This window comes from Xyrauchen texanus, chromosome 31 (assembly GCF_025860055.1).
Source record: "Xyrauchen texanus isolate HMW12.3.18 chromosome 31, RBS_HiC_50CHRs, whole genome shotgun sequence".
NCBI lineage: Eukaryota > Metazoa > Chordata > Actinopteri > Cypriniformes > Catostomidae > Xyrauchen > Xyrauchen texanus.
Genome location: NC_068306.1, coordinates 41,315,210 through 41,329,194, shown reverse-complemented (window position 1 = coordinate 41,329,194; position 13,985 = coordinate 41,315,210). Strand labels below are relative to the sequence as shown.

At 49.0% G+C, this 13,985-nt stretch overlaps 1 protein-coding gene across 3 annotated transcripts in view; it reads left to right on the top strand.

Annotated features, from left to right (window-relative positions):
- The window catches only part of zmp:0000000926 (ataxin-1-like), a 47,627-nt gene that overhangs the window by 18,602 nt on the left and 15,040 nt on the right, over positions 1-13,985 (top strand). The window contains exon 1 of one of the 3 annotated variants that reach the window (XM_052100783.1): positions 8,468-8,621. The exons of the other annotated variants lie outside the window; for them this stretch is intronic. The gene's annotated coding sequence lies outside the window, so the exon portion shown is untranslated. Of the gene's footprint in view, positions 1-8,467; positions 8,622-13,985 lie in introns of those variants that run through there. 3 annotated transcript variants of the gene reach the window in all.

Here is a 13,985-nt window from a genome sequence, read left to right as displayed (position 1 = left end):
CTGGACTGTGCCCTCAGATTAGTTTAGCTAGAATTCACAGCTCTGGTATGTATTTGGTTTATGGTATGTATGTTTGTATGTCATTTTCTCTTTCTCATGTCTTGCAGGCATGACTGGCATGCTTGTTTGGCATTTCCATGGGAACATTGATTGTTCCCAGGGGAACGCTGATCATGCCACTGATTAGCGTGCTGAGCAACACCTGTTCTCCTCTAATTCACTCCCTTCTTAAGCCTGTCGTATTCTCAATATCTTTGTTAGATTGTTGTTTGATGTTGAGTACTAACCTCACTCTCTCTCTGCCTAGTTGGTCCTGTCTCATGTATCTGTTGGTTGCCCATGTGTTGGGTGTGTGGTTGCCTTCCAGTATTGTTGTGTGTCATCTGGTCTTCCTTGGAAGATACTTTGTCTTTGCATGTCGAGAGTTAGGTTCACTCATCTCTGCTGGGCGTTGTTCTGCATCTCACTGGCTTCAACAGAGGAATCATCAAACTTTCACAACACACACACTCACTGTCACGATTCCCTGTTGTCTGCCCTGTGTTTCTCACTTGTCATCTGTCCCGGACTACACTTCCCATAATTCCCTGCCCTCATCACTGCCAGCTTCATTGTTTTCACCTGTGTGTCATTATCCTTGTGTATTTAAACCCCATTGTTTTATCATTCGGTGTCAGTTGTTAAATGGAATTTATGTCCTTGACTGTGTTCCTGCCTGTGCCCTTCGTGGATGTTTCTCTTGTTTATATTTTGGTTTTCCCATCGTGGATGTTTCATTCGTTCCCTGTGTTTTTAGTACCCTGTTCATCTTTTGTTTTTCCATTAAAAACTGCGTCTAGATCCTCACTCCTCGTCTGTTTCTTTACAGAACAACTGACCAATAATGGATCTAGCAGTTCGCCTAGCAGCCTAAAGAATTCTCTTCCTCAGGCAATAGGACCGTCCAGTGGAGGATCACGTTCGTGAGTTTCTTGAGCTGGCAAATGTAGCGGACTACCCAGAATATTCCTTGGTGGTGTTCTTCAGGACAAGTCTCAATAGTTTGCTAAGGGAGCTGTTTCCACCGCTCGACTTCGTGGAAGAGACTCTGCAGGTTAGCGGCTCGCCATTCACTGTGGGTGTAGAGGAAGAGGGCTTTACCTCTCCTCCCACAGTGGTCACCCTCCAGCCTTCCATGGCTCGTCCCTCCATGCCTGCCACAGCCAACGAGGTGGGATGCTCGTCCGTCCCAGAGCCAGCGTTGCCAGCCTCGTCCGTCCCAGAATCAGCGTGCTCAGCCTCGTCCGCCCGGAGGAGGAGAAGAGGAAAGGCTTCTGCTCTCCAGTCTCCACCATGGCTCCGCCTTCCACGTTCAGCGAACCAGAGCTCACACATGCCAAGGTCAGCAAACCAGTGCCTGTAGCGTCAACCGTCAGCGAGCCAGAGCCACATTCCACAGCTCCGTCTCCAGAGCCTTCCACGGCTCCGCCTTCAGAACCTTCCACGGCTCCGCCTTCAGAACCTTCCACGGCTCTGTCTCCCGAGCCTTCTACGGCTCCGCCTCACGAGCCTTCTACGGCTCCGCCTCACGAGCCTTCTACGGCTCCGCCTCCCGAGCCCTCTACTGCTCCGCCTCCCGAACCTTCCATGGCTCCGCCTCCAGAGCCTTCCATGGCGCCACCTTCCACAGCTCCGTCTTCAGAACCTTCCAGGGCTCCACCTCCAGAGCCTTCCATGGCTCCACCTCCTGAGCCTTCCATGGCTCCGCCTTCCACGATTCCGCCTCCAGAGCCTTCCACGATTCCACCTCCTCTGCCTTCCATGGCTCCGCCTTCCACGATTCCGCCTCCAGAGCCTTCCACGATTCCACCTCCTCTGCCTTCCATGGCTCCGCCTTCCACGATTCCGCCTCCAGAGCCTTCCACGATTCCGCCTCCAGAGCCTTCCACGGCTCAGCCTCCTGAGCCTTCCACGGCTCCTCCCCTCAAGCCTTTTATGGCTCCGCCTCCCGAACCTTCCACGGCGCCACCTTCCACAGCTCCTTCTCCAGGGCCTTCCACGGTTCCGCCTTCAGCACCTTCCATGGCTCCGCCTTCCACGGCTCTGTCTCCAGAGCCTTCTACGGCTCCGCCTCCTGAGCCATCCACGGCTCCACCCCCGGAGTTCTCCATGGCTCCGCCTACCACGGCTCCACCCTCGAAGTCCTCCCTGGCTTCGGCTCCCACGGCTTCATCTCCTAAGCCTTCTACGGCTCTGTCTCCAGAGCCTTCTACAGCTCCACCTCTTGAGCCATCCACGGCTCCACCCCCGGAATTCTCCATGGCTCCGCCTACCACGGCTCCACCCTCGAAGACCTCCCTGGCTTCGCCTCCCACGGCTTCATCTCCTGAGCCTTCCACAGCCCTGTCTCTGGAACCTTCTACGGCTCTGCCTCCTGAGCCTTCCACAGCTCTGCCACCTGAGTCTTCCACGGCTCCGCCCTCCATGGCTCCGCCACCTGAATCTTCCATGACTCCGCCTTCCATGGCTCCGCCCTCGGAGTTCTCCATGGCTGTGGCTCTATGGCCACCTCCTGGGCTTCCTGACCCAGTCCCTGTCCTGTGGCCACCTCCCAGGCCTCCTGACCCAGTCCCCGTCCTGTGGCCGCCTCCTGACCCAGTCCCCGTCCTATGGCCACCTCCCAGGCCTCCTGACCCAGTCCCCGTCCTGTGGCCGCCTCCAGAGCCTTCCACAGCTCCGCCTCCAGAGCCCCGTCTCCAGAGCCTTCCACGGCTCCGCCTTCAGAACATTCCACGGCTCCGCCTTCTATGGCTCTGTCTCCCGAGCCTTCTACGGCTCTGCCTCCCGAGCCTTCTACGGCTCCACCCTCCATGGCCCCGCCACCTGAATCTTCCATGGCTCTGCCTTCCTTGGCTCCGGCCTCGGAGTTCTCCATGGCTGTGGTCCTATTGCCACCTCCCGGGCTTTCTGACCCAGTCCCTGTCCTGTGGCCACCTCCCAGGCCTCCTGACCCAGTCCCTGTCCTGTGGCCACCTACCAGGCCTCCTGACCCAGTCCCTGTCCTGTGGCCACCTCCCAGGCCTCCTGACCCAGTCCCCGTCCTGTGGCCGCCTCCCAGGCCTCCTGACCCAGTCCCCGTCCTGTGGCCGCCTCCCAGGCCTCCTGACCCAGTTCCTGTCCTGTGACCAACTCCCAGGCCTCCTGACCCACTCCCCGTCCCCTGGCTGCCTCCCCGACCTTCTTACCCAGTCCCTGTCCTGTGGCCGCCTCCCAGACCTCCAGACCCAGTCCCCACCTTGAGTCTCCAGACCGTCCGCCTGACCTTCTCTGGTCTCCCTGGTCCCTGGCTCCATCTTGGCCCTGCCTCTCGGTCTTTGCCCTATTCCCCTCATCCCCTTGCCCCTTGTGCCCTCCTTGGTCTGCCTTGGTCTGTTTTTCCATTAAAAACTGTGTCTAGATCCTCACTCGTCTCCAAATTAGTCTTTCTGTTGAAATGTTAACCACATTTCTAAACAAGAAAATGTACAAGGAGTTTAGGTAACACCTTTGTATTCGTTTGCATGTTCCCCTTAACCATTACAATAACTGTCCTTAAAAAATAATTATTTAATTTTATTATTGTGTTATTTTCAGTGGCCTCTTATTTTTAAATGTATTTTTACCTTCTTCATGTCGGGTTTCTTGGTTCCCTTCCTTGTTGTTTTCAGCTGTGTCTTGTTTAACCTATCAGTCCTGGGTGTATATTTAGTCTTCATGTTTGTCTTGTGCCTGGTCAGTTCTTATTTGTATGTAGAGCTTTGTAAGCCAACATACTACTCTGGAGTTTATGTTTACTTTCTTCGTTCTATCTTCTTCAGTCTGTTTATCATTAAAAGAGCTGTATCTGGATCCTCTCTCTTGCCTCATCACTACACTAACCCTGACAGAAGAACCGACTAGACAAAATGGATCCAGAAGAACTGATTGAGAGACTTCCCCAAGGGTCCACTACTGTGGTGGAGTACTGCCTCACATTGGAATGAGAGATCTCTCAGAGCTATGTTCTGGTTCGGACTCAATGGATGTATGAGGAAGCTGGTCCCTTTGGATTGTGATCATCTGACTCTTCAAGATTTTATCTCTGAAATCATAAGGGCTAACCGTCTGCTCTCAGCTTCGGTGGTCCCGGAGACTCCCTCGACAGAGGCTCCTCTGCTCCTAGCACCGGTGGTCCTGGAGACCCCCTTGATGGAGGCCCTTCCACTTCCCGCTCCTCCAGTGGCTCCACCCACTCCTCCATCGGCTTCGCCCGCTTCTCCTCCAGCGGCTTTGTCTGCTCCTCCTCCTGAGTCTTCCATGGCTCCGCCCTCTGAGTCTTCCATGGCTCTGCCCTCCGAGCTCTCCGTGGTTTCACCCACTCTGCTTCCTGAGTTTCCTGCAGCTCTGCCGCTCATCCTCCTGAGATTTCTACAGCTTTGTCTCCTGTGGCTCTGCTCGCTCAACTTCCTGTGGCAACAGTTTTCAGTTAAAGATGCCATTGTAGAAATTCAGTATTCACAGTCGGCCATGATTAATTTAATTCATGAGTGAAAATTTCCAATGACAGGGTAGTTACTGAGATTAAGTGAATAGAATTCGGCTGGCCATTTGGTTTTAACCCCAATAGGGGACTTGCTCCATGTGAAATAAAACATCTAGGTTACTATTGTAACCTCCGTTCCCTGATGGAGGGAACGAGATGTTGTGTCGAGGAAGCAACACTAAAGGTCTCTCTTGAGAAAAGGCTAATGAGAAATTGGCAGTCAGAATTTTCATGTCCCACCCCCGGGCATACACACATAAAAGGATTTTGCCCTGAGGAGCCGAGAATGAGGCAAGTGTCGCTGACAGAGAATGCTTGCAGGTCCCCAACCCTCTTGATGGAAGTGAGAGCGATCAGGAGGGCGTCTTCAGGGAGAGGGCCTTGAGCTCGATTGATTCTAGTGGCTCGAAGGGGGGTTTCTGGAGGCCCGAGAGGACCACTGAGAGATCCCAGGAGGGGAACAGGCTTGGCCGGGGAGGGTTCAACCTCCGGGCGCCACTAAGGAAACTGATAATCAAGTCGTGCTTACACAGGGACTTGCCGTCCACTGCGTCGTGGTGGGCTGCTATAGCGGCTACATACACCTTCAAGGTGGAGGGGGACAGCCTCCCCTCCAACCTCTCCAGAGAGCACTGACCCGATTGCGCACCTCTGTGGGTCTTCAGACCGGGAAGAGCACCAATTCGCGAACAAGCTCCACTTCAGGGTGTAAAGTTGCCTGGTAGAGGGAGCTCAGGCTTGGATGATTGTGTCTACGATGGCAAGTGGTATGCCACTTAGGTGTTGCGCATCCCATCCAGGGGCCAGACGTGGATGTTCCAGAGGTGTGGGTGTGGATGCCAGAGGGTTCCCTGTCCCTGAGAAAGAAGGTCCTTCCTCAGGGGAATTCACCAGGGAGGGGCTGCCACGAGGAGCACGAGTTCCGAGAACCAAGTCCGAGTGGACCATATGGGGCCACCAGAATGACTTGTTCCTTGTCCTCTCTGACCTTGCACAGCACCTGAGAATGTGGGAATGTGGGTACCGCAGCCTGAAGGGGGTGCAGAAAAGAAAACAAACTGTTTAACTGAGGATTCTCCTCCCAGCCCTCCACCGGGGGATGGAGTGGTCTGCTTACCAGCTCCGGAGCAAACATCTTGGTCTCTGGGTCATCTGTCTCAGGAACATTTAGGAGCCTTCCGGGTCCTGGAGGATGTCTGAGAGACGGGGGGTGTGTACTTCCTGTGGGGCGCTTGATGCTGGGGCTGAGAGCTGGGCCCAGGTTGAGGCAGAGCTGCGCGTTTTCTGGAAGCCGCAGGAGGACTCCCTTGGCGAGTAGACGGAGCACGGCCCGTGCTAGTGGTGCAGCGGGGCATGATGTGGGAAATGGCCTCCATCTATTTCTTCACCGCTGAGAACTGCTGGGTGATGTTCTCTACGGTGTTGCCGAAGAGGCTGGGGAGTTGAGGAAACGTGCCTTATCCACATCCCGCATCTCGACCAGGTTCAGCCAAAGGTGTCGTTCCTGAACCACGAGTTGATGAATCAATCCCGTGGAAAGAAGGAGCGATGCGGAGGGCAGCTGGAGTGGCGTCCATTTGGAAAGGAAAGCTGCGACAGCAACGTTGCCATGGTAAGGTTCTCGCAGTGAGAACACAAACCATCCACAAACGCTGACTCCGTGTGATCACGACCCAGACACACGAGGCAGCGTCTGTGACCGTTAGAAGCACTCAACCGCATCCAGGAACTATTCTGTTCTATTCCTGAACTATTCAGGAAAATTCTGAATGCACAGACACATTTCCCTCCCTTTATACCCGTATGTCTGGGGACAGGACATGCAAATTCTGTCTGCCAATTTCTCAACTGCCTTTTCTCAAGTTCAGAGATGTGCGAGGCTCTCAAGAGAGACCCCTTGTGTCGCTTCTTCGACACAACGTCGAAGTGAGTGACAGATAGGGAACAGTTTTTAAAAGGTTACTGATATGACTGGAGTCTCATATGAGTGCTTATGATGTTATATATGTTTCAAAATTACAATTCTTTATTAAATACATTTTAACTAAAGGTTTAAACTCATTGTCTTTAGGGGGAAAAAAAGAATTTTCTTGGAAACACATACAGTAGTTTTAAAATCTCTGAAAAGCAGTGATTGCCTGTAGAGCACTGAAAGTGTCTATTAAAAGTGCACATGTGACCACTCGTGTGTGGAGCTCACATGCTTCTTTCTCCACACATGTCTATGACACTCTTCTTTTAAAAGCAACAGGGATGATGTTTGCATAACTCCACAAAAGTCATTGCATCAACCATTACCAATGCTCCACTTTCACTGAATTGATTCAAAATCAATGACCCCATTTACATCTGGTATAAAGGTAATCTGATCACGTTTTCAGGCGAGACACATTGCTGGCAGACACACCTGGTCACTTAAATGCATCTACTTTGACCACTTGTGATTGGATTTGGAGGGGAGGGACTATGTTAACAGTAATATACATCAATCACTCTGTCTTTGTGTTACTGCATGACATTAAAGCGCAACAAATCAGAAAAGACAAAGTTTATTTTCTTCTTCTTTTTTTTGATCTAAGCACAAACTTAATATTTTGAGCAGAATTGTCCGTTATTTTAGTGGATTACCTCTATTAAAGGGATAGTTCACCCACAAATTTTAATTCTCTAATAATTTCTCACCCTCATGCCTTCCCAAAGTTAAAGTGAAAGTTCTCACACTGACCACATGTGATCGGATCACCAAACACGCATCTTAATACCAGGTGTAAACTTCGTCAATAAGAGCTTGAGTCCTAACGTTTTAACCAAACATCAAACAGCAGCCTTCTATCTGATTCCCAGGAAGTGTTTGCAGTCAGGGATTAATTTAGACTAGACATATTTTTAACTTGTACTGTGTGAAAGCTGGCTTAGATGCTGCAGTCCTATTTATACTGGTGGGGCTTACCAGCATTCACACAGGCCTTTTCATCCACAACTCAACTAATCCTGCATTAGACCGTCAGAGGATTAGCAATGCTGTATCTCTCTCTCTCTCTTTCTCTCTCTCTCTCTGTCTCGCTAAATCTATATTTCTCAATGGATCATTGATTGTTTCAGTGCAGTTGTGATTCAAGTCAATTTGTATTAGTACCTGTTTAAACACCCTAGCAATACAACAAGGTAACATTCTTCTATTCAAATATGTTTTCATTAATTGCTTTTAATAGTTTTTAATATCAGATTTATAAAGGAAAATGTACAGTCTTTTCTACAAAATAAACCCTGACATGATGCTCAGGACCCCAACACAAAGCGGAGGACTCTTTAATCATCCTGAAGGGGTTTATTTTGAGAGTTACAGTATTTTAGTGCAGTACCCGTATTAATTTAGGTGCAGATTTGCATGCTGCTCATCTGACTTATTGCATGTTGATAGTTCAGTGAAATCTTGTTCATGTTACAGGAAGCACATTTTCAAATTTTTGATCATCTTATTCTTTTAAAGACACAAATAACTAGTGAACCATTAAAACAGGTGAGTGGGCAATCCTTTGCTGTTGTTTCATCACATTTGAATATACAATATATACTATATAATAATACTATAAGTACAATGTTGATAAAGAAATCAGCCTTCATCTCCTCTGTTACTCTCCCCTCCACACCTTCACCTTCTCTTTGCTGTTTCTTTGTTAACTAAAAAGGTGAAGACCTTATTTCTATTTAAACAAACAACTGAAAGATTGTTTGCTAAGCATTGTATTAACAGGTTATGCAATCTAAACAACAATGGATTGCCATAAATTGGTAAAATATACTAATCCCAAGGTCTATGTAAAGAAGTTTGGATAATGATATTTATGTTTCGCTTGGTCGAGTGATAAGCTCAGTGGTGACAACATCTTCCACTGGTTGTGGTGGGCCACGTTGCAGTGGGAAAAGAGCAGGATTCTGTTTCAAACAGCCTTGAACATGAAGCACTGAGGAATGCTGATCTCCTGGAGTACCGAGAGGGTCCTTGCACAGATGAAGCCCTGATGTCTGTTTCTAAATCAGAAGTTCCTAAATCTTGAACATGCAGAAACTTAAAGAGAAGGTTTGTTTGTGAGAGCTTAACTTTTTTGCTGGTTGGGTCTGGAACGGGTACTAAGAACTTGGCATTACTGTTGAATCTTATAGTGAGAATCAGAACTTGGTTGATTTGTTAGTGTCTCTCCTGGAGCAATAATCTGAACTTTGGACTGTCAATGTTATGGTCTCCTACTTCTTCCAGGCTGGAGTATCAGAATGTGGAGTGTCTGTTGGAAGGATACTTTTATCCTGAGAGAGTGTGTCTGAGTCCCGAAGAGTTTTGGGAGACTATTCCAGAGTTTAGGAGCCAAATAGGAAAAGCATCTACCTCCTTTAGTGGATTTTGATATTCTAGGTACTGAGATACTCTTCTAAAAATCTTTGTTTGTGTTCTGCAGAAGAAAGTCATATACAGTGCATCCAGAAAGTATTCACAGCGCTTCTCTTTTTCTGGATTTTGTTATGTTACAGCCTTATTCCAAAATGTATTAAATTCATTATTTTCTTCAATATTCTACAAACAATACCCCATAATGATAATGTGAAAGAAGTTTGTTTGATCAGGTGAAATCTTTGCAAAATTATAAAAAAAAAAAAATAATTACATGTACAAAAATATTCACAGCCTTTGCTCAATACTTTGTTGAAGCACCTTTGGCATCAAATACAGCCTCAAGTTGTTTTGAGTATGATGCTACAAGCTTGGCACACCTATTTTTGGGCAGTTTCTCCCAGTCTTCTATCCAGGACCTCTCAAGCTCCATCAGGTTGGATGGGGAGCGTCGGTGCAAAGCCATTTTCAGATCTCTCCAGAGATGTTCAATCGGGTTCAAGTCTGGGCTCCGACTGGGCCACTCAAGGACATTCACAGAGTTGTCCTGTACCCACTCCTTTGTTACCTTGGCTGTGTGCTTCGGGTCGTTGTCCTGTTGGAAGATGAACCTTCGCCCCAGTCTGAGGTCCAGAGTGCTCTGCAGTGAAAGTGGAGGACAATATAAAAACAAATATAATTTTGAAGCCAGGGCTCCGGAATGAAAGCTTAATATCATAGAATTCATGATTTTATGCTTCAATGGCACTGGGATCAAAATATTGAAGTTTTAGTGGGTTTCAATGGGGACCTTGATCCAAGATGGCGGCGCGGTAGCACGCAGCGGCCACTCCGGATCCACAATGGTGCTATTTTTGTTAAAAAAGCCCGACTTTTGCAACACATGGACATCGGAGCAACCGGTGTTCGTGTCTACCATCGCCAGACACTACTGAAATATAAGACTCATGCAAAAACCAAGCTGCATGATGACCTGCAGGAGGCGCTACGCGTACTCGGCTTGCTGCGGAGAACAGGCCTCCAGCCCTCGCCGTCGCCTGATGCCAGTGGCCGGGGGAGAGGACGTCGTAAGCGGTGTGCGAGAAAGCAGAAGCACGGAAAGAGGGCGGGGTCCATGCTAGGCTAAAAACAAACCCTAGCCGGCCGGCTCTCCCGTCTATCCTGCTCTCAAATGTTTGCTCCCTGGACAATAAACTGGACTATATCCGACTCCAGCAGGCTACGCAGCGTGAGTTTAGAGACTGCTGCGTCTTTGTTTTCATGGAGACGTGGCTCAGCGACAGAGTTCCGGATGCCGCCATTCAGCTAGACGGGCTCGCCTCGTTTCGTGCCGACAGAAATACAGCTCTCTGCGGTAAGACTCGTGGTGGTGGCTTGTGTGTTTACATCAACACGGAATGGTGCAAGAACTCTATGCTAGTCTCTAGTTACTGTTCATCGCTGTTGGAGCTTGTGACTGTTCGATGCAGACCTTTTATCTACCACGGAATTCACCACTGTTTGCATAACTGGAGTTTACATTCCCCAGCGCTAACGCTAAGGAAGCGCTCTGTGAACTGTATGGGGCTATGAGCTGAACTGCAGAACGCTCACCCCGACGGACTGTTTATTGTCACCGGAGATTTCAACCATGCAAATCTCAAGACAGTGCTCCCTAAATTCCATCAGTATGTGGACTTTGCAACGAGAGGGGCGAACTTGATCTTGTTTACACAAACATCCCAGGCGCTGCACGAGCGGAGCCCCGCCCCACCTCGGCTACTCAGACCACATCTCTGTTATGTTAATTCCAGCATACAGACCGCTCGTCAGATGCACAAAACCGCTTCAGAAGCAGGTGAAAACCTGGCCAGCAGGAGCCATCTCTGCTCTTCAGGACTGTTTTGAGTGTACTGACTTGCACATGTTCAGGGAGGCTGCAACATATGGCGATTCTACCAACTTGGAGGAATACACAGCATCAGTGACCAGCTACATCAGCAAGTGCATTGATGATGTCACTTTCTCCAAGACCATCACCACACGTTCCAACCAGAAGCCGTGGATGACTGCGGAGGTGCGCACGCTGCTGAGGTCCCGAGACTCCGCCTTCAGAGCAGGCGATAAGGCAGCCCTAAGAACAGCTAGGGCCAAACTGTCACGGGCAATCAGAGAGGCAAAGCGCGCACACGCCCAGAGAATCCACAGTCACTTCCAGGACAGCGGTGACACGCGGCACATGTGGCAGGACATCCAGGCCATCACCAACTACAGGACAACATCAGTTGCCTGTGACAAAGATGCCTCCCTTCCAGATGCACTGAACGACTTCTACACTCGGTTTGAAGTGCAGAACGACGTGATGGCGAGGAAGTCCACCCCTCCTCCCAACGACCAGGTGCTCTGTCTTACCACGGCAGATGTGAGGAAAACTCTACGTAGAGTCAACCCACGGAAGGCTGCTGGACCAGACAACATTCCTGGCAGAGTGCTCAGAGGATGTGCAGACCAGCTAGCAGATGTTCTTACCGACATCTTCAACATCTCTCTGAGCAGCGCCGTCGTTCCAACGTGCTTCAAGGCCACCACCATCATCCCCATGCCAAAGAAGTCTTCAGTGTCCTGCCTCAACGACTACCGTCCCGTCGCGACTTACACCCATCATCATGAAGTGCTTCGAGAGGCTCGTCATGAGGCAGATTAAGACCCAGCTGCCCCCTCACTAGACCCACTGCAGTTTGCATATCGTTCAAACCGTTCAACGGACGATGCCATCACCACAACCCTCCATCTGGCCCTCACCCACCTAGACAATAAGGACTCATACGTTTGAATGCTGTTCATAGATTTCAGCTCAGCATTCAACACAATCATTCCCCAGCACCTGATTGGAAAGCTGAACCTGCTGGGCCTGGACACCTCCCTCTGCAACTGGATCCTGGACTTCCTGACTGGGAGACCTCAGTCAGTCCGGATCGGGAACAGCATCTCCACCACCACCACACTGAGCACTGGGCCCCCCCAGGGCTGTGTGCTCAGTCCACTGCTGTTCACTCTGCTGACTCACGACTGTGCAGCAATGCACAGCTCGAATCACATCATCAAGTTCCCCGATGACACGACCGTGGTGGATCTCATCAGCAAGAACGACGAGTCAGCATACAGAGAGGAGGTGCAGCGGCTGACGAACTGGTGTAGAGCCAACAACCTGTCCCTGAATGTCGACAAAACAAAAGAGATGGTTGTTGACTTTAGGAGAGCACAAGGTGAACACACTCCGCTGAACATCGACGGCTCCTCTGTGGAGATCGTCAAAAGCACCAAATTCCTTGGTGTTCACTTGGCGGAGAACCTCACCTGGTCCCTCAACACCAGCTCTATCACCAAGAAAGCCCAGCAGCATCTCTACTTTCTTCGAAGGCTGAGGAAAGCACATCTCCCAACCCCCATCCTCACTACATTCTATAGAGGGACTATTGAGAGCATCCTGAGCAGCTGCATCACTGCCTGGTTTGGGACTTGCACCGTTTCGGACCGCAAAGCCCTGCAGAGGATAGTGAGGACAGCTGAGAAGATCATTGGGGTCTCTCTTCCCTCCATCAAAGACATTTACAAAAAAACACTGTATCCATAAAGCAACCAGCATTGTGGACTGACCCCACACACCCCTCACACAAACTCTTTACCCTCCTCCCGTCTGGCAAGAGGTACCGAAGCATTCGGGCCCTCACGGCCAGACTGTGTAACAGCTTCTTCCCCCAAGCCATCAGACTCCTCAATACTCAGAGACTGGTTTGACACACACGTGTCCTGAGTTGCACTTTAATTACTGTCACTTTATAACTGTCTGCTACCTCAATAACTGCTATGTGCATAGAACATTATCTCATAGTATGTTATGTTTACATTTTTAGAAACTGTCATCTTTTTGCACTACTGAGTACTGGTCGGCGCTGCACTGTCTATTGTCCTGTTCATTTTTCAGAAATTTGTTGTACTGTCCTGTACTTTTTGCACATGTTTGCACGTGCACTTTATATAGGTATATGTAGGTTTTTTTTTTTTTTTTTTTATATAGGTATTTTATTTCGTTGTGTTGTCTCATGTGGTCCTGTGTTGGTCCTTTGTTGTTTTTATGTAGCACCATGGTCCTGGAGGAACGTTGTCTCGTTTTGCTGTGTACTATACTAACTGTATATGGTTGAAATGACAATAAAAACCACTTGACTTGACATTTTGCCCTTAAGTTCCTGAGTGTAACTATTTTGTGTACACAGTGTATTATAGATGTATTATAGGAGGTTGAAAAATTTAAAATCCCCCAAAATACACACCTTTGGCAAAAATGGATGCTGTTGGCATTAACACAGCCAACATGATTGAAAAAACTAAGGTCCCTAAGGTCACCAAAGGATTAAGGGCACAGAAACCTGATCACATCAATGCTTAGTTCCTCTGTAGTGGATGAAAAAGCTTTGAAATGCCTTTGCCTTCTTGCTGACTCACTCCTCACCTTTACCTCCTTTGTCATTCTCTTCTCTTCACCTTCACCTCCGCTATCATATTCACCTTCACATCAATCCCCCTCTCCTCCTCACAGTCACCTCCTTTATCACTCTCCTTTCCTGCCATTCTCCTTCCCTTTTACTCTTTTCCCCTAACCTTCATCTCCTCTATCACTTTCTCCTCCTCCCATTCACCTCCACTGTCACTCTCTTTTCCTCACCTTCACCTCATTTTCCCTCCTCTATCACTAGCTTATAACCTTCTCACCTTCAACTCCTCTATCACTTTCTCATTCTCACATTCATCCCTTTTATCACTCTCTCCTTGTCAGCTTAACCTCCTCTATCATTCTCACCATAACATCTATCACTCACTCCTCTTATTTACCTTCTCTATCCTTATCTCCTCATCACCTTCTCCTCCACTTTCACTCTCTCCTCCTCCCATTTACCTTCTCTTCTCACTTCCTTGATCATTCTCACCATCATATCTATGACTTGCTCCTTCACACCTTTACCTTTTCTATCCCTCTCTTCTCCTCACCTTCAGCTACTCTATCACTCTCTCCTCCTC